The sequence below is a fragment of the Dendrobates tinctorius genome, unplaced genomic scaffold (genome assembly GCF_039654945.1).
Source record: "Dendrobates tinctorius isolate UK_male_01 unplaced genomic scaffold, ASM3965494v1 ptg000030l, whole genome shotgun sequence".
NCBI classification, from domain to species: domain Eukaryota; kingdom Metazoa; phylum Chordata; class Amphibia; order Anura; family Dendrobatidae; genus Dendrobates; species Dendrobates tinctorius.
This window is the reverse complement of record NW_027361698.1, coordinates 23,452,556-23,472,351: the sequence shown is the minus strand read 5'-3', so window position 1 is coordinate 23,472,351 and position 19,796 is coordinate 23,452,556.

Sequence of the window (19,796 nt, the reverse complement as noted above, 5' to 3'; positions counted from 1 at the left end):
GCCCATCAGATGCTGATGAGATATGCTGCAGTGCAGGAGCATTGCAAAGTATCAGATCAGCAATCTGACACTTGCAGGAATTTTACTCACTTGGGTGCGAGAGGAAGAAGACAGGAGGCTTGCTCCATTAAAAATTCATGTGGGTTTATTGCTTCATAAACCCAGAAGCCAAACAGAAAACAGTCAGCCTTCAGATCAGGCAAACAGAATATAAATGTCCATAACAGGACTCTGCTCCACCAGGCTGGAGTAGAATTCAGTATTCAGACCTTTTCCCTCCCAACATACAGACCATGTGCCAAACAACAGCCTCCATTATATAGGTTGTTAATCTCACCCAGAGGTGAAGTATGTGATTAGCTAGACCCGCACATCTCTCACAGCTACCCGTAAACCAGTCCCAGATGCAACAAGCAAACCTCTTAGTGCTTTCATGCACTAGAGAAAATACTACAGGTTACATCACAGAGAAAAGCCATCTCTGCAACATATACCTCTCATTGACTATGCGACCATTAGCCACACTACATACCTCCCACTCTACCTAAAGCTGTGGGGTTTTACTCACTTGGGTGTGACAGGATGAAGGCAGGAGGCTTGTTCCACTAAAAGTTCATGTGGTTTTATTGCATCATAAACCCAGAAGCCAAACAGAAAACAAACAGCCTTCAGATCAGGCAAATAGAATACAAAAGTCCATAGCAGGGCTCCGCTCTGCCAGGCCTGTTGGTACACAGGCTGGGGTAATGGCCAGTATTCAGGCTTGGTCTGGAGCCAAACACACACGGGAGACCTTCTCCCTCCCAACATACAGACCATGTGCGAAACAACAGCCTCCATTATATAGGCTGTTAACCAAACCCAGAGATGAGGTATGTGGGCAGCTAGACCTGCTTATCTCTCACAGCTACCCATAACTAGTGTTGAGCATTCCGATACCGCAAGTATCGGGTATCGGCCGATATTAGCTGTATCGGAATTCCGATACTTAGTTCCGATACTTTTTTCATATCGAATACCGGAATCGGAAGTTCCCATAATGCTAGGAGCCCGCTCGATTTAATTCAGCCAATGGGGATCCTCAGAAGTGTGGGCACATCCTGTTAGGCATGTAGGCATGTTAACTACTGGCATGGCTGTGATTGGCTGCTGAAATGATGTCATGATGCACTATAAAAACCGCTGCAGCTGCCATTTCTGGTCACTCTGCTGTGAATTCAGTTAGGGACAGGCTGCTGTTGAAGACTGTGAGGGACAGTTAGAAATAGCGATCATCCAAAATATCTATTGCTCTACCCAGGCTACATAATCCACCACTGTAGCATTTTTGTAGCCCAGCAGCGCTGTTTTAATAGCTGTCTGCAAGGGCTGTGTGAGTGCAGACCCACGCTGTGTAGTGTGTCCTGCAGGCACGTCTGCTTGTAGGCCGCCCAGCGTGTGTCTCTGCCTCATACACATTTTTCTTTTATTGCTGCTTTTTTTTTCTCCTGTATAGTGTGCTTCCATACGTATCCATATACGTTGGTTGCAAACACTAAAGGAGTGGACAGCGGAGCCTTTCAGCAGCCTTTCAGTGCTATAGCCCATTTCTCTGCACTGTTTTTGGCTGTCTGTAGGTCTCTCTGTGTGTGAGTGCAGCTCACGTTGCAGTGTGTTCTACAGCCACCGCTAGCTGTAGTCCGCTCAGCGTGCGTCACTGCCTCATACATAGTCCTTTTTTTGCAGCTAATTTAGCCAGATTTTTGCTCCTATATTAGTGTGCTTCCAACCGCATCCATTGTCATTGGTTGGTTGCAAACACTATATAGGATTAGATAGAGGAGCCTTTTTGCTGGCTTGTGCCCTTCAGGGCCAGCCAGACTAGTATCACCCTATTTTTTGGAGCCTCATCAATTGCATTGTAGGTTAGCTTCCTGCATTGTAATCGCTCCAAAAAGTTTGTGATACTATAGCTTTCAAACTTTGGTCACATCCTTTTCTTCCCCCCCCCAAAAAAAAGGAAATAAAGTTCACCAAACACTCCACTTTACAGTTGTCTAGGCCACATTAGATCATATTAAAGTGTAGTACACACACTCTTAGCCAAATTAGTGTTTCTTATACTGGTTAGCAGGTGTTCAGGAATAAGAGCACTAAGCCACCCCTTTTTTACTTTTCTGCCTATCTTTATCAGTCTACCAAGATGAAGAAGGCAGGGAGTAAGGCACGTGGTCGTGGCCGTGGAGTTTCAGCAGGGAGAGGACGGGGGGATTCAGCAGGGAGAGGACGTGGGGATTCGGTGTCTGCTGCGGCCACCAGTGACCCGGCATCCCCCGCTTTTACCAGGCAACAGTCCTTCATGCGCAGCTTTGTAGGACCTCACCGTACCCCACTGCTGCGTGATGAACAAATTGAAGCCGTTGTCGGATGGATGGCAGCTAACGCATCCACTTCAATGACTTCCGCATCCTCCCAAGGCCAGAGCACTGAAGAGCAACCATCTGTCTCTTCACCACCTGCCAAATTGCCCAGGCAGTCTGAGAGCCCTGGACAGGAGCCATCTCAATCTTTATTTCTGTTCTCAGAATCTGTTGGCTTGGAAAGAGGTGGCCAGCCAAGCAGCATTCTAGAGCGTGAAGAAGAGGGAGTATGCAGTGATGCACAACTGCTTTGTCCCTCTGAATCTGAAGAGGCAGGTGGGCCAGTGCCTATTGTCAGCACACCTCAGTGCTCATCTGATGATGATAAGACTCAGTTGCCAATTTCTGGTGCGTACGGTGCTGGCGAGACAACCCAGGACCAGCCGGTGCTTGAAGAGGGGAGTGGAGATGATGAGGTCCTTGACCCATCATGGCATCAGCCACAGGAAGGTGGTGGGAGCAGCGCTGAGGAAGAGATTCCCCGAACGGCCAAAAGAGGAGGGAGAGGGCGGGGGCAGACTTGGTTGCCTGTAGCCTCCACTTTGGCACCCGTGAGGAGCAATCCTCTTCCAAAACACAAAACGGGCGCTCCCAGGACTTGCAGTGCGTGGTCTTTTTTTGACACAGTTGCAGATGACATTTGCTTTGTCAAATGCAAGCTGTGTCATCAGAAAGTGAAACGAGGGAAAAATGTGAGCAACCTCAATACCACATATATGTGGAAACATGTGCGTACCAAGCACGAGGTGGAGTTACACAGACACACTGAAGATGTAGGCCAACCTTCAGCAGCACCTACCACCTCTTCAGCTCGTGTTGGGGCCTCTTCCTCCAGCTCACACACAGCTGGTACGGCTTCCTCACTGGAACGCCATGGAAGAACCACTGCCACTGTTGTCCAGAGACCCAGTGAAATTCCATCCACTGAACCACGTTCGCAGTCATCAGCACACTCCCAGGCCACTCACCAGCAATCGGTAGCACAGGCATGGGAGAAAAAGCGGCCATACTCGGCAAACCATCCCCGAGCACTGGCTCTGAATGCCGGCATTGCCAAACTACTGGCCCTGGAGATGCTGTCATTCAGGCTGGTGGAGACTGACACCTTCCGGAACTTTATGTTATTGGCAGTTCCACAATACAATGTGCCCAGCCACTTTTATTTCAGCAGGCAAGCCGTCCCTGCCCTGCAAAAGCATGTGGAGGGAAAAATTAAAAATGCGCTACTAAATGCCGTCAGTAGCAAGGTCCACCTGACCACCGATGCGTGGACCAGTAGCCATGGACAGGGATGATACCTTTCCCTCACTGCCCATTGGGTCAATGTTGTGGAGCCGGGTACAGATCTGGAGAGTGGCTCTGTACGTATTCTACCCAACTCCAAGGATTGCAGGAATGCAGTCTGTACATATTGAGTCCTCCTCCTACTCTAGTTCCTCGGAATCAGCACTGCGTGAGCCTGTTAGGCCAGATATGAGCACAGGTGTGGCCAAACGTCAACAGGCCGTCCTTAAATTAATTTCTTTGGGAAATCGGAGCCACACAGCACAGGAGCTCTGGAATGCCATCAAGCAGGAGAGCGATGTGTGGTTTGTGCCAGCGAATCTCCAGCCAGGTTTGGTAGTGAGTGACAATGGCCGAAATCTAGTGGCAGCTCTGGGCCTAGGCAACCTCACTCACATACCATGTCTGGCACATGTGCTCATTTTGGTCGTGCAGAGCTTTCTGAGGGACTATCCGGATCTTGATGCACTGCTGCACAAGGTTCGCCTAGAGTGTGCTCACTTGCGGCGTTCCAGCATGGCAAGATCGCGCATTGCATCTCTGCAACGCCGATTCCGCCTGCCAGAACATCGCATCATATGTGACCTCCCCACCAGGTGGAATTCAACGTTACATACGTTGGAGCGGTTGTGTAAGCAGCAGGCAGCAGTAATGGAGTACCAGCTGCATCAGGCGCAAACATGTCGCACTGTGCGCCGGACACACTTCACCACCACTGAGTGGGCCACTATGAGGGACATCTGCCAAGTTTTGCGTGCCTTCGATGACTCCACGCAGATGGCCAGTGCAGATGATGCACTAATCAGCATGACTGTCCCCCTCATCTGTCTGCTTCAAAAAACCTTACAAGCACTAAGTGAGGAGGTTTTTGAAGAGGTCGAGGATGAGCAGTCAGAAATGCCATCTGCTTCTGGCAAGTCTGCGCAATGTGCTTACACACAAAGGCCCAGGCAGGGGACACTTAGTGAGGAGGATGACGAGGAGTCAATGGAGGAGGAGGAACACATCTCTCCAGAGGAGGGAGGTACACAAGGCTCTAGTAGTCAGTGTGTACAGCGAGGGTGGGGTGATGCTGAGCAGGCAGAGATGCTGCCTCAAGCTGGGGACAGCGTTTCCGGTCCAGTTGGCAGTCTGCAGCACATGGTTGATTTCATGCTGCAGTGCTTGTTAAATGACCGCCGCATCGCCAACATTCTCCACACGGCTGATTATTGGGTGTACACCCTCCTAGATCCTCGCTACCGGGACAACTTACAAAGCCTCATACCACAGTTGAACCGGGAGCGAAAAATGCGGGAGTACCAAGAAACACTTGTGCAGGCCATCATGTTCTCCATTCCCCCCGCAAGTGTTGCTGGTAGTGCTTTTCAAAGCAGCCATGTGGGTAGAGGCAGTGGAGGAAGCTCTGCACAAAGAGGTAGCAGAGGCAGTGCCGCAGGACATGGCAAGGCCAGTATGGCCCAAATGTGGAAAAGCTTTGTGGGACCGCCACAAACGGCTACACCATCACAGATGGCTCCAGTCAGCAGGAGGCAACGTTTCCGTCAGATGGTGACAGACTACTTGTCGTGCCCTGTTAGTGTTCTCTCAGACGGCTCTTCCCCGTTCAAGTATTGGGTCTCTAAGCTGGATACATGGCCAGAGCTTAGCCAGTATGCATTGGAGGTGCTGGCTTGTCCTGCTGCCAGTGTATTATCGGAACGTGTCTTTAGTGCTGCAGGTGGTGTGGTAACAGACCGTCGCACGTGATAATGTTGACCGGCTTACTTTTGTGAAAATGAACAAGGCCTGGATCTCACCTGAATTTGCCAGTCCTCTTCCAGAATAAATAATTGGCTGGCAACAGGATCCAGGTCTCCTGTTGTGTTCATGTTTCTATGACCTGAACTTTATTTCCTGGGCTACAGCAACGCCCGTTGTTGCTCAGAAGTGCTGTCCACACAGACAAAACACTCGCTCATGTGTAAGTGGGGTTCTGTAACGTCAGCTGATCCCCTGCTGTGTGTACGGCAAACTCTCCTGCTGCCTACAACTTCTGACTACCTCTGATTTAATATGTTCTCTGATTTGCCCTCTGTCTCCACTCTGTTTTGAGTATTTCCTCCGGCCTACAACACCGCCTGTTTCTGCTCTCAAGTGCCGTCTGCACAACCACACTTGTTCCTGTGTTACCTGGGTCCTGTAACATCTGCTCATCTCCAGAGGTGAGCACGGCAATGTCTCCTGCTTTGTCTATATTCCCACTACTTGTAGTGGAAATGTGGACAGAGCAGGAGACATTGCCTGACTCACCTCTAGGGAGAAGCTGCTGTTACAGAACCCCAGTAACACAGGAACAAGTGTGGGTTGTGCAGACGGCATTTCAGAGCAGCAACTGGTGTGGTTGGAAGCCAGAGGAAATACTCGAAACAGAGTGAAGACAGAGGCCTAATTGGAGTACGTTGACATTTAGTAGTAGTCTAGAAACAATCGCAAACTGCCACCAAGTAGGCCTCGGCCTACTACCTGATTTGCCCTGGGCTCCAACACAGACAGTTGGTGCTCAGAAGTGCTGTCCGCACAGTCAAAACACTCGCTCATGTGTAAGTGGGGTTCGGTAACGTCAGCTGATCCCCTGCTGTGTGTACGGCAAAGTGTCCTGCTCCCTCCACAGTCAAACAACCTCAGATTTACACCAGGCTCCAAGTAGGCCTCGGCCTACTACCTGATTTTCCCTGGCTTCCAACAACGCTAGTTGGTGCTTGGAAGTGCTGTCCACACAGAAAAACACACTTGTTCATGTGAAAGTGGGGGTCAGTAACGTCAGCTGATCCCCTGCTGTGTGTACGGCAAAGTGTCCTGCTCCCTCCAAAGTCAAAATACCTCAGCTTTACACCTGGCTCCTAGTAGGCCTCGGCCTGCACCCTGATTGTTCCTGGGCTCCAACAACGCTATTTGGTGCTCGGAAGTGCTGTCCACACAGAAAAAAACACTTGTTCATGTGAAAATGGGGGTCAGTAACGTCAGCTGATCCCCTGCTGTGTGGAGGGCAAAGTGCTGCTGCCTCCAAATTGTAACTACTTCAGATTTAAACATTCTCTGATTTGGCCTCTGTCTCCACTCTGTCTCTAGTATTTCCCCTGACCTCCAGCACCGCCAGTTCCTGCTCACAGTTGCCGTCCGCGCATTCCACACGTGTTCCTGTGTTACTGGGGTTCTGTAACGTCCGCAGATCCCCCAATGTGTGTCCACCACTGTCTCCTGCGCTGTCCACCTTCCCACTGCAAGCAGTGGGAAGGTGGACAGAGCAGGAGACAGTGGCAGACACACATCAGGGGCTCTGCTAACATTACAGAACCCCAGTAACCCAGGAACACATGGGGATTGGGCAGACGGCTGCTGTACGCATAAACTGGCGGTGTTGGTGGTCACGTGAAATCCTGGAAACAGAGTGGAGACAGATGCCTAATTGGAGCACATTGACAGTCTGTTGTAGCCTACAAACAATCAAAAACTGCCACCAAGTAGGCCTCGGCCTGCACCCTGATTGTCCCTGGGCTCCAACAACGCTAGTTGGTGCTCGGAAGTGCTGTCCACACAGAAATAAACACTTGTTCATGTGAAAGTGGGGGTCAGTAACGTCAGCTGATCCCCTGCTGTGTGTACGGCAAAGTGTCCTGCTCCCTCCACAGTCAAACAACCTCAGATTTACACCTGGCTCCAAGTAGGCCTCGGCCTACTACCTGATTTTCTCTGGCTTCCAACAACGCTAGTTGGTGCTCGGAAGTGCTGTCCACACAGAAAAACACACTTGTTCATGTTAAAGTGGGGGTCAGTAATGTCAGCTGATCCCCTGCTGTGTGTACGGCAAACTCTCCTGCTGCCTCCAAAGTCAAAATAACTCCGATTTACACCTGGCTCCTAGTAGGCCTCGGCCTGCACCATGATTGTCCCTGGGCTCCAACAACGCCAGTTGGTGCTCGGAAGTGCTGTCCACACAGAAAAACACACTCGTTCATGTGTAAGTGGGGTTCGGTAACGTCAGCTGATCCCCTGCTGTGTGGAGGGCAAAGTGCTGCTGCCTCCAAATTGTAACTACTTCAGATTTAAACATTCTCTGATTTGGCCTCTGTCTCCACTCTGTCTCTAGTATTTCCCCTGACCTCCAACACCGCCAGTTCCTGATCACAGTTGCCGTCCACGCATTCCACACGTGTTCCTGTGTTACTGGGGTTCTGTAACGTCAGCAGATCCCCCAATATGTGTCCGCCACTGTCTCCTGCGCTGTCCACCTTCCCACTGCAAGCGGTGGGAAAGTGGACAGAGCAGGAGACAGTGGCAGACACACATCAGGGGCTCTGCTGACATTACAGAACCCCAGTAACACAGGAACACGTGTGGATTGGGCAGACGGCTGCTGTACGCATAAACTGGCGGTGTTGGTGGTCACGTGAAATCCTGGAAACAGAGTGGAGACAGATGCCTAATTGGAGCACGTTGACAGTCAGTTGTAGCCTACAAACAATCAAAAACTGCCACCAAGTAGGCCTCGGTCTGCACCATGATTGTCCCTGGGCTCCAACAACGCCAGTTGGTGCTCGGCAGTGTGTTTGGCATGGGTACTCCCTGTTGCCCAGCCTGGTTCCAGCACGCCAGCTGTTTCCGGGTAGTGTCAAGGTCACTATGCCACCAATCCATTGTCCTGTCGTCTTGCGGCCGGGTTAGCCGACTCTACGGTGCCTGCAGTTTAGGTGACTCCTATGTGGGCTGCGGGAACTGGCACTGAAGGCTGGATCCGTAGTGCCAATGGGACATGGACCCCCTGTAGGACTGTGGGTTTCGGTAACTGCGGCCGGCTTGCGGCCTGGCTACTTTGCTTTGAATGGGTACCTTCTGCTACCCACCCGGGTTCCAGCACTGTCTGCTGGTTCTCGCCAGAGCCTTTGGCCTAGGTGCCTCCATCTCGGTATCCGAAGTCCAGCACCATCAGCTGGTCCTTGGTAGTGCTTTCTAGCACAGGTACCTTCTGCTTAGTAACCGTGGTCCAGCACCGTCAGTTGGTCCTCGGTAGTGCCATTGGCTCTTGCTCCTTCTGCTACCCATCCGGGTGCCAGCACTGTCTGCTGGTTCTCGCCACAGCCTTTGGCCTAGGTGTCTCCATCTCGGTATCCGAGGTCCAGCACCGTCAGCTGGTCCTTGGTAGTGCTTTTTAGCACAGGTACCTTCTGCTTAGTAACCGTGGTCCAGCACCGTCAGTTGGTCCTCGGTAGTGCCATTGGCTCTTGTTCCTTCTGCTACCCATCCGGGTGCCAGCACTGTCTGCTGGTTCTCGCCAGTTTCTCAGCCTTCTTGTACCTTCTGCTACATTTCCAAGATCAAGCTTTTTGAAATTGTCTTTGGTAATCCTTATTGATCTCCATGACGACGACCCTGATGACGACAACCCTGAAGACCACACCAAAGAAGACCAGAAATATGACCCTAAATAATAAGACCAAGAGGACAAAGAACATGAAGACAACCATCAAGATACAGAACAAAAGACAGAAGAACAAGAAGCAGAAGAAGCAAAAGCAGAAGAACAGAAAGCAGAAGAACATTAAGCATAAGACTAAAAATCAGCATAGAAGAAATCAAAATTATAAGCAGAAGAAGACTAAGCAGTAAATGGGGGTGAGTCCGTTCCTCCTCGTGGTGCCCCTGGAAAATGCCTGCTGCTGCAGGCCAACCTGAACGCGGACAAATCCTGTTGTAAATCTTTAGTGACAGGCAGAACGTAAGGTGTAATCTTATAACTTTTATAGATAAGTACTACAGGAATGCCTGTCACCATAAGAAAATGAAGATAAAGAAGAATAGGAAGAAGATGAAGAAATAGCATATTAAAATTAATAATAGCTGAATAAGAAGAATATGAAGAATGGAAAAAAAAATTAATGGGAAGAAGATGAAGAAGAAGAAGATGAATAAGGTGAAGAAAAAGTTGATGAAAAAAATGCTACTGCTGCGGATCATGAAGGAGAAAGTGTGGGAGAAGTACAAAAGAAGGTGAAGAGCATGGAAGTTGTGAAACATACATATCTGACAAAATATAAAAAAGGTTAACATAGTCAATATCTTTTTAACTCCGAACGTCTTGAAAAAAAAAAATTGGAATTAATGCTATGCCATGTGATTTGAATAAACCACTATGCCTTTAATGTCTCCTCCACCTCCCACAATACATTCTACATGATTCTTATTTGTTTTCAATTATGTAGAATTAGCCAACAAGGAAATAAAGGGCTTTTTTTAATTCCGATACCGGAAGTCCCATTGACTTGAATGGGACTTCCGGTATCGGAATCGGCGATACCCGATATTTTTTTCGTATCGGGCGATACCATCCGATACGATATTTTTGGGTATCGAACGGTATCGCTCAACACTACCCATAACCCAATCATAGGTGCAGCAAAAAAACCTCTTAGTGCTTTCATGCACTAGAGAAAATACTCTGGGTTACATCACAGAGACAAGCCATCTCTGTCACACATACTTCACATCGACTACACGACCATTAGCCACACTACACACTATACAGTGATGTCGCAGGATGGGACACTGTAAAAAAGTAAAAAAACCAAAAAATATTAAAACATGTAAAAAATCTCCAAATAAAGAAAAAAACAAATATTTTTCCAATATATACATTTATTTATGTATAATGGTACCTCTGAAAATGCCACCTTGTCCCACAAAAAAATCCACGATACAGCTCCATCAGCAGAAAAATAAAAAAGTTATAGCTCTCAGAATTAATCAATGAAAAAATAATTATTTTTTGTATAAAATAGTTTTTATTATGTAAAAGCACTAAAACATAAACATTGATAAATTGGGTATCACTGTAATTGTACTGACCCAAAGAATAAAGCTGCCTTACCAATTTTACCACATGTGGAACGGTATAAAAAAATCCATAAAGCAATTCCTGAACTGCTGTTTTTCGTTAATTCTGTCTCCCAAAAATCAGAATAGAAAGCGATAAAAAAATGGACATGTGCCCAAAAATGGTACCAATAAAAACGTCAGCCATAACAAGGATCTGTCTGCGAAATATGGAAAAATTATAGTTCTCAAAATATGATGATAGAAAAACTAGTTTTCGCAATAAAAAGCGTGTTTTAGTGTGTGACAGCAGCCAAACATAAAAACCTGATATAAATCTGGTATCGCATTAATCACACCGACCCAAAGAATAAAGTCGTCTATTCACTTATACTGCACGAGGAACAGTGTAGAAATAAATAAAACCAATTCTTCACGTGCGGCTGATTTTTTTCATTCTGCCTCCCAAAGATCGCAGTAAGGCTCGGCGCACATTTATCCTGCACTCTATGCTGAGCATTTACCAAGGGATTTCCATGTAAATCTCTGAAATAAGTTATTCGGACAGACCCCCCGCCAGAAGATTCCTTATAATGAGTAATATGGAGGCACTGTGGATGCCATAGGTCCTGTGAACCGGCGGTGTCTGTCTTTTTAGGAATGCATAAAAGGCCCATTGGACACAGTTTTGTGCACTTAAGAAAAGAAGGACACCACTGAACAATGGCCAGACAGAGACCAGAGTAACTCTGCTACCTCATTACAGTGAATGGATCCATCAGGGGTTTCATCTGTCATGTCATTCGGAGATTTAGATGGAAACCCCTATGTAAGTGCTCAGCGTAGAACGCCAGATAAATGTGATCATAAACATTATGTAAAATGTTCCCAATAAAAACTTCAACTCAATTCACACAAAAAGCAAGCCCTCACTCAGGTCCATCATCTTTTAATGGAAATATAGGGGGCTTACACATTACTGGTAGCACAAAGGCTCTGGAAAAGCGAAATGGCTCCTCGCCCCCAAAAGAAATTCCTCAAATTATCCACTCCCAAATTTAAATGCCCCCACCCTCCTGAGCCCCAGTGTGCCTAAACCACATTTACACCGTGTTCAAAATTATTATGCAAATTGGTTTTAAGTGTCATAGCTTTTTTTTTTTTAATGAAACTCATTGATAGTATTGTGTCTCAGGGTTCTTTGGATCACTGAAATCAATCTCAAATACCTGTGATAATTAATTTGCCATGTGAGCCCAATAAAAGGAAAACTGGATGTTCCGCACTATTGAGCAGGCCACAGTTTTTTAGTAACATGGGAAATAAAAAGGATCTCTCTGCTGCCAAAAAGCATGAAATAGTGCAATGCCTTTGTCAACGGATGAAAACATTAGATATTTCCAAAAAACTTAAGCGTGATCATCATACTGTTAAGAGATTTGTGGCTGATTCTGAGCAAAGACGTGTTCGTGCTGATACCGGCAGAATGAGGAAGGTTTCTGCCAGGCAAGTTCATCGGATTAAGAGAGCAGCTGCTAAAAAGCCATTACAAACCAGCAAACAGATATTTGAAGCTGCTGGTGCCTCTGGAGTCCCTCGATCCTCAAAGTGTAGGATCCTTCAAAGGCTTGCTGTGGTGCATAAACCTACTATTCGTGCCACCCCTAAACAGTGCTCACAGAAGCACCTGAAGGGTTAATAAACTTCTTGAATGTGGTTTTGAGCACCTTGAGAGGTGCAGTTTTTAGAATGGTGTTACTTTTGGGTATTTTCAATCATATAGACCCCTCAAAGTGACTTCAAATGTGATGTGGTCCTTAAAATAAATGGTGTTGTAAAAATGAGAAATCGCTGGTCAATTTTTAACCCTTATAACTTTCTAACAAAAAAAATAGTGTGGTAGAAAAAGGTGCACAAGCAACCAGGATTACCGCAGCCTTGAAAGGATTGTTAAGAATAGCCATTCAAAAATTTTGGTGAGATTCACAAGGAGTGGACTGCTGTTGGAGTCATTGCTTCAAGAGCCACCACACACAGACGTATCCAGGACATGGGCTACAAGTGTCATATTCCTTGTGTCAAGCCACTCATGACCAATACACAATGCCAGAAGCATCTTACCTGGGCCAAGGAGAAAAAGAACTCGACTGCTGCTCAGTGGTCCAAGGTGTTGCTTTCAGATGAAAGTAAATTTTGCATTTAACTTGGAAATCAAGGTCCCAGAGTCTGGAGGAAGAGTGGAGAAGCACACAATCCAAGCTGCTTGAGGTCTAGTGTGAAGTTTTCCCAATCAGTGATGGTTTGGGGAACCACATCATTTGCTGGTGTAGGTCCACTTTGTTTTATCAGGACCAAAGTCACCAGAGCCATCTACCATGAAAATTTAGAGCACTTCATGCTTCCCTCTGCTGACAAGCTTTTTGGTGATGGAAATTTAATTCTCCAGCAGGACTTGGCACTTGTCCACATTGCCAAAAGTACCAATAACTGGTATAAAAACAACAGTATCACTGTCTGTGATTGGCCAGCAAATCATTTGTGCCATCGAGAATCTATGGGGTATTGTCAAGAGGAAGATGAGAAACACCAGACCCAACAATGTAGACGAGCTGAAGGCTGCTATAAAAGCAACCTGGGCTTCCTTAACATATCAGCAGTGCCACAGGCTGATCGCCTCCATGACACGCCGCACTGATGCAGTAATTGATGCCAAAGGATCCCCGACCAGGTATTCGGTGCATTTACTGAACATTCATTTCAGTAGGCCAACATTTTGGATTTTAAAATCATTTTTCAAGCTGATGTTAAAAAGTATTCTAATTTACTGAGATAATGACTTTTGTGTGGTCTTCATTGACTGTAAGTCATAATCATCAACATTAACAGAATTAAACTCTTGAAATGCATCACTATGTTTGCAATGGCTCTATAGAATATATGAGTTTCACTTTGTATTGAAGAACTGAAATAAATTAACTTTTGGATGATATTCTAATTTTGTGAGAAGCACCTATATATACACATTATGTATGCCTATTATTATATGTATCTAATAAAATTTTGTTACATTTTATTGGTGAACGATTTACTCCATGTCTTCTATATTTAAAATCAACCAATAGATTGTAGAACAACCCTTAGCAGCAATGACTTGTCGTAATTATTTTCTAATTGTATCAGTTTCTCACATCATTCAGGAGGAATTATGGTCCACTTATCTTTACAACATTGCTTACGTTATCTTTGGTTTGTGTGCATTTGTTAATGCACAGATCTCTTTAGCTGGAGTCACACATAGCGACTTACCAGCGATCCCGTACAACGATATCAATGTGTCAGGATCGCTGGTAAGTCGCTATGTGATCGCTGGTGAGCTGTCACACAGAGCTTCACCAGCGATTAGCACAGCGATGCCGAGCGCGCGGCATTGCTGTGTTCATTAGCGCTGATGCCATCCCTGTAAAAAAATAGAATTAAAATTAAAAATATTGTTATTCTCACCTTCCGACGTCCCGCGCAGCATTCCCGCCTATCTCCATGCTCCCGGCACCAGTAATCCTTTGCGAGAATGACCGAGAGAATGTCACGGTCTCGAGGGAGCGCGACGTCTCGCGGTCATTCGTGCAAAGGATCACTGGGATCGGGAGCGTGGAGAGAGGCGGGATGGCTGCGCGGGACGTCAGAAGGTGAGAATAACAATATTTTTTATTTTTTTTATTATTTTTTACAGCTGATCGCTGGTCTCCCGCCTGTCACACGCAGCGATGCGTGCTGGCCAGTGGGAGACCAGCGACAAAAAAAATGTCCAGAGGTTTCTTGCAGCAACCAGCGATACCGGAAGGGGGGCCGGTCGCTGATCGCTGTCACACACAGCGATCTCGCTGGTGAGATCGCTGTTACATCACAAAAGTTCTGACTCAGCAGCGATCTCGCTAGCGAGATTGCTATGTGTGACTCCAGCTTTAAGGTCCTGCCAAAGCATTTTAATTTGGTTGAGGTCTGTATTTTGACTGAACCAATGCAACACCTTGATTCTTTTCTTTTTCAGTTATTCTCATGTAGATTTGCTGGTGATTGGGATCACTACTCTGTTGTATGACCCAGTCTCTTCCAAGCTTTAGATTTTGGACAGATGGCCTCACATTTGATTGTAGAAAACTTTGATATACAGAGGAGTTCATGTTTGGCTTATTGGCTACAGGGTGTCCAAGTCTAGGAACTTGGGTTTTCACCAAATGTGGCACAGGACACCTCCATCTTGATCTTGTCTGTCCAAAGGATATTTTGGTCAAGAAGTTTTGTAGTTTATTCAGATGCAACTCCGCAAACTTTAGAGGTTTTGCTTTGTTCCTTTTAGAAGGAGAAGGTTTTATCCTGGCAACCCTGCCAAACAAGCCATACTTGTTCTGTCTTTTTCTAATTGTACTACCATGAACTTGAACAGTATCTTGCTACATGAGACGGATAGAGTTTGAGCTCCAGCTCTTTGTATTTTTACTGTTTCACAGGACATTGCACAGTGCAAAATTTCTGAACCTCCACTCCTGAGAATCTTGTCAATTGTCTTGAATGTTTTCAGCTTGTGAATAGTCTTTCTTACTGTAGCAAGATGGATTCCAAATTGTTTAGAAATTTCCTTATAACTAGAATTGGTGTGAATTGATTAGCAGGTCCAGTCATTTGTGGCCACTGGATGGGAGACCTGTGATCTACCTCTTACCTGAAGGTATCTGCATCTCTTGCTTTGATTAGGTGGCCTGGAATAAAATTACATGTACATTACACAACAATGATGGCATCAGGCAGCCTGATCAAAAGAGAAGTCAGACATGCCATCAGGTAAGAGGCAATATTCAGGGCTCCTTGACAGTGAGCACATATTACTGATGTGGACTCTGGAGTGGATCTTGTATATCACCTCACACTATTTCTACTTAGAATGCTTTACAGATTGATTGGCAACAAGCATTGCTTCTCTAATAATATTGCTGTCTTTCCTCCTTTGCTTTGTGTTAACACATTCTTATGGAAGGAGTAAGGGTGTACTCCATTTTTAACACCATGATTTTACATTTTGATCTAGTTTTTGTGATGTAAATAATACTTTCTAATTTCTCATGTTTTTTGTCATCTCAGATTTTATTTGCATAAATTTAAGACATTCTAAGGACTTGCTTTTTTATCATGCCCTGATATGCAAATGTATAGAATTCAAAGAGGGTGCACTTAGTTTTACTTTTGACTGCAAGTAACATTGTTTTTAAGAGGTTGGAATATAGTAGTTTTATCCCAATAACTAATGCAATTTTTCAGCAAATAAAACTTGTATTAACTCATATTGTTTCTCATCTCAACACCTCCTTTTTCAAATGAAGACAGCCTAGGAAGCAGCAGGCTTCATTTGAAAAAAAGCACTCAGAGGTTGTGGCATGGAACATCTCTGTTATCCAGCTACCCTTCTATATAGAGAGGAGCAAACCTTTTGATATTCAAATTTGCCAAAATTTCCACAAACATATGATTCGCATCAAATAAGCTTGTGCCAATTTCAATACTGGAAAGCCTATAATTGCATGGAAAATACACTTTGGGGAGAAGAGAGAGAGAACCTCATTGACCATAAGAGCTTACGCTTTATAGATGAGAAAGAAAGGACCCAGCAGACCAAAAAAGCTTACAAATTACAGGTGTGAGAGAGGAGCTTATATTCTACAGGCGAGAGAGGACCCAGGTAACCATAGGAGCTTATACTCTATAGGACCCCGATGACCATAAAAGCTTACAATATACAGGTGAGAGAATGGAAGAAAGGACCTCACTGATCACATGAGCTTACATTTTACAGGTGAAAGGAGCCTGCTGGCTATGAGATCTTATTCTTTACAGGAGAGAGATGTCCCCATTGATCATGAGAGCTTACACTCTACAGGTAAGAGAGACTTACCCAGTGACTCTGGAAAATAGCTCTGGCAAATAAACTGCTCTATTTGGAACCGCTGATTTGTGATGGCCGAGGTACTCACTGTCATTGTGCAAGTATAATCCATCAAACTTTTCATTTTAGGCCTAAGCCATGAGTTTCCCAGGTTGCATGCATTTTTTCTAAACTAATGGTTTTATACCATAATTTTTCAACTATGTTATACAGTACATTAAAGATTTTTGTTTTCAAATAATTATTCACCGATGGATCTGTTGCTGGATACCTTTCCCTCTTTGAGGACCATGGGGATTGTATTATATTGTACGGAGGATCATGGGGAGTGCATTATATTGAATGGAGGACCATGGGAAGTGCATTATACTATATGGAGGATTATAGGGGCGCATTATACTCTAAGGAGGATTATGAGCGGAGCATTATACTATATGGAGGATTATGAGAAGCGCATTATACTATATGGAAGATTATGGGAGGCACATTATACTATATAGAGGATTATGGGTGGCATATTATACTATATGGAGGATTATGGAGGTGCAATATATTATTTGTATGGTTTTGTGGGGCCGTTTTAATATTTGGAGTGCTATGTGTGGGGCCATTATACTGTATGCAAGCAATTATACAGTGTGAAAGTTTATGTGAGGTCCCTCCTACTGTGTGGAGGGCTGCGTGGTGGCCATTATACTATTTGGAGGGCTAGTATGGGCCATTGTGCAATGTGGGGCTCTTATACTGTATATAGGTCCATTATACTGCATGGAGGGCTGTGTGGAGGTCACCGGTGGGGGATCATACTGTGCTGAAGTCATCATACTTTGCCTTGGAGTTTGAGGTGGGGTACAGTAAGGTCATTATACTGTGCATGTTCAGGAATTCACCATGGGGGTATTATACTGTGTTTGGGGAGCACTTTTTGGCATCATACTTTCTGGAGGCAGTAAAAAAGGAAGATAGGATTTCAGCAGGAGGAAAATTACTATTTGAATGTGGAAAGTTGTGAGATATGCTCTTCTGCGACCCTAACAATTATTTAATTTTTTTTTTCAGGGAGAGTGGCAGTTTTCTGGAAAATGGAGCTGGAGGCTATGCACAGGAAGATTTAGATCTTGGTGCAATGACGAGCTAAGATCTCAATCTGCACATGCACTGCCAACAAAGCCATTTTCATGAAGACCGCCAATTTTTGCATGTGCTTTCACTGGTGAAGACCATACCCACAGTCCCACCCCACAGTCTTGAACATAAGTCATGATTAGAAGAAAACTTTAAACCCTTATAAAAAAATTCAGAAAATGGATTTCTTTACCCCAGGGACTATTTTAATCAGTATCACAGCGCCAGTATGGCCATGTGTTTGCTTTTTATTTAGCGATATCCTGTCAACAGGTTCCCTTTAATTTTTCTTGAACACTTTGGCATTATCCAAAAAAACAATTTTCATTGTGGTTCTCTACTAACATAGCTTGCATAATAAAATGTGTGAAGAAAAAGGGTATATTTTCCTATTATTTTTTTCAATTGTTGCGGCTTCTTATCACCCACAACTCATACCCTGAATATTGTGGATTTCATTATACAAGAATTAATTTTATTGCTAATAAATGTAAGGTTAGAGATTTTTCCAACAGTAGCTATGTCCTGATTAAGCAAATATAATTAACTTACTTGGGCCATATTCATTTGGGTCACTGTCTAAGCAGCAGCAATATTTTTATAGAAATTTAATTGATTTAATAAATTTGATTTCATTTTCTTCTGTGAAACCATTAGTGTAACAGGATAATAATTGAAAAATCTATATTTATTTTAGTCAAGTTGAGGTGGATTTGCCCATTTTGTGCTTCACAAAGAAATTCATTATTTTTACTGTATACTGTTAATTTAATTTACTGTGGCTTACGAAAGTATCCTCCACCTTGGTATTTTTGATGTTTTGTTACCTCACAACCTGGAATTTAACTGTTTATTTAGGGGTTTAATTAGTTCAGGTGAACATGCCTACAACTGTGATTTTTTTTTTATTGTGAAGCGTGAAGCAAACAAAAAATAGGACAAAATAACTGAACACTTCAGTACACATAACTATTCGCTCCCTAAAATAAGTACTTTTTGTAATGCAATTACAGCTGTAAGTCACTTTGGATAAGTCTCTATGAGATTTCAACATCTTGCCACTGGGATTTTTGCCCATTCCTCAAAGCAAAACTGCTCTAGTTTCTTTAAGTTAGATAGTTTCCTCTGATGAACAGCAATATTAAAGTCTGACCAAAGATTATCAATTGTATTAAGGTCTGAGCTTTGACTAGTCCCCTCTAAAAAATTTACACATCTCCCCTTAAACCACTCGAGTGTTGCTTTAGCAGTATGATTTGTCTTGTTGGAAAGTGAACCTTTGTTACAGTTTTAAATCACTGATAGACTGAAACATGTTTTGCTCAAGAATATCCCTGTATTTTACACCATACATGTTCCCCTTGACTCGGTCTACTTTCTCTTTCCCTGTTGCCAAAAAACATACCCACAGCGTGATGCTGCCATCACCATGTTTCACTGTGGGGGTGGTGTATTTGGGGTGATGAACTGAGTTGGTTTGGTGCCAGACATAGAGTTTACCTTGATGGCAAAAAAGTTCAATTTTGGTGTCATCAGACAACAGCACTTTCTTCCAAACATTTGAGGAGTCTCCCACATGTCTTTTGGCAAACTCAAAATAAGCATATCAATTTTTTTGTGTAAGTAAAGGCTTTTTTCTTCCCACTTTTCTATAAAGACCACCTCTGTGGAGTGTACAGCTTATTGAGGTTGCATGGACAGATATTCCTTTCTCTGTTTGGAAAGTCTGCAGATCCTTCATGGTTACCTTTAGTCAATGTGCTGCATCTCTGATTAATTCCCTCCTTGTCCGGGATGAGAGTTTTGGTGGGCGGCCCTTTCTTGGAAAGTTTGTTGTGGTACCATGTTCTTTCCCTTGGATGATAATGGATTTGATGGTGCTCCAGCGGATTATTAGAGATTGGGATTTTTTTATAAATCAACCCTACTTCTCAACAACTTTCTCCCTTACTTGTTTGGAGATCTCCTTGGTCTTCATGGTTGCTTGGTTAGTGGTGCCTCATGCTTAATGGTGCTGCAGCTATTGTGGCCTTTCAGAAAAGGTGTATATATACTGACAGTCCATGTGACAATTAGATTGCACACAGGTGGACTTCCTTTCACGGAACATGTGACTTAAAAAGGTAATTGCTTGCACCAGAAATTTTTAGTTATCTATATCTATATATATATATATATATATATATATATATATATATATAAAA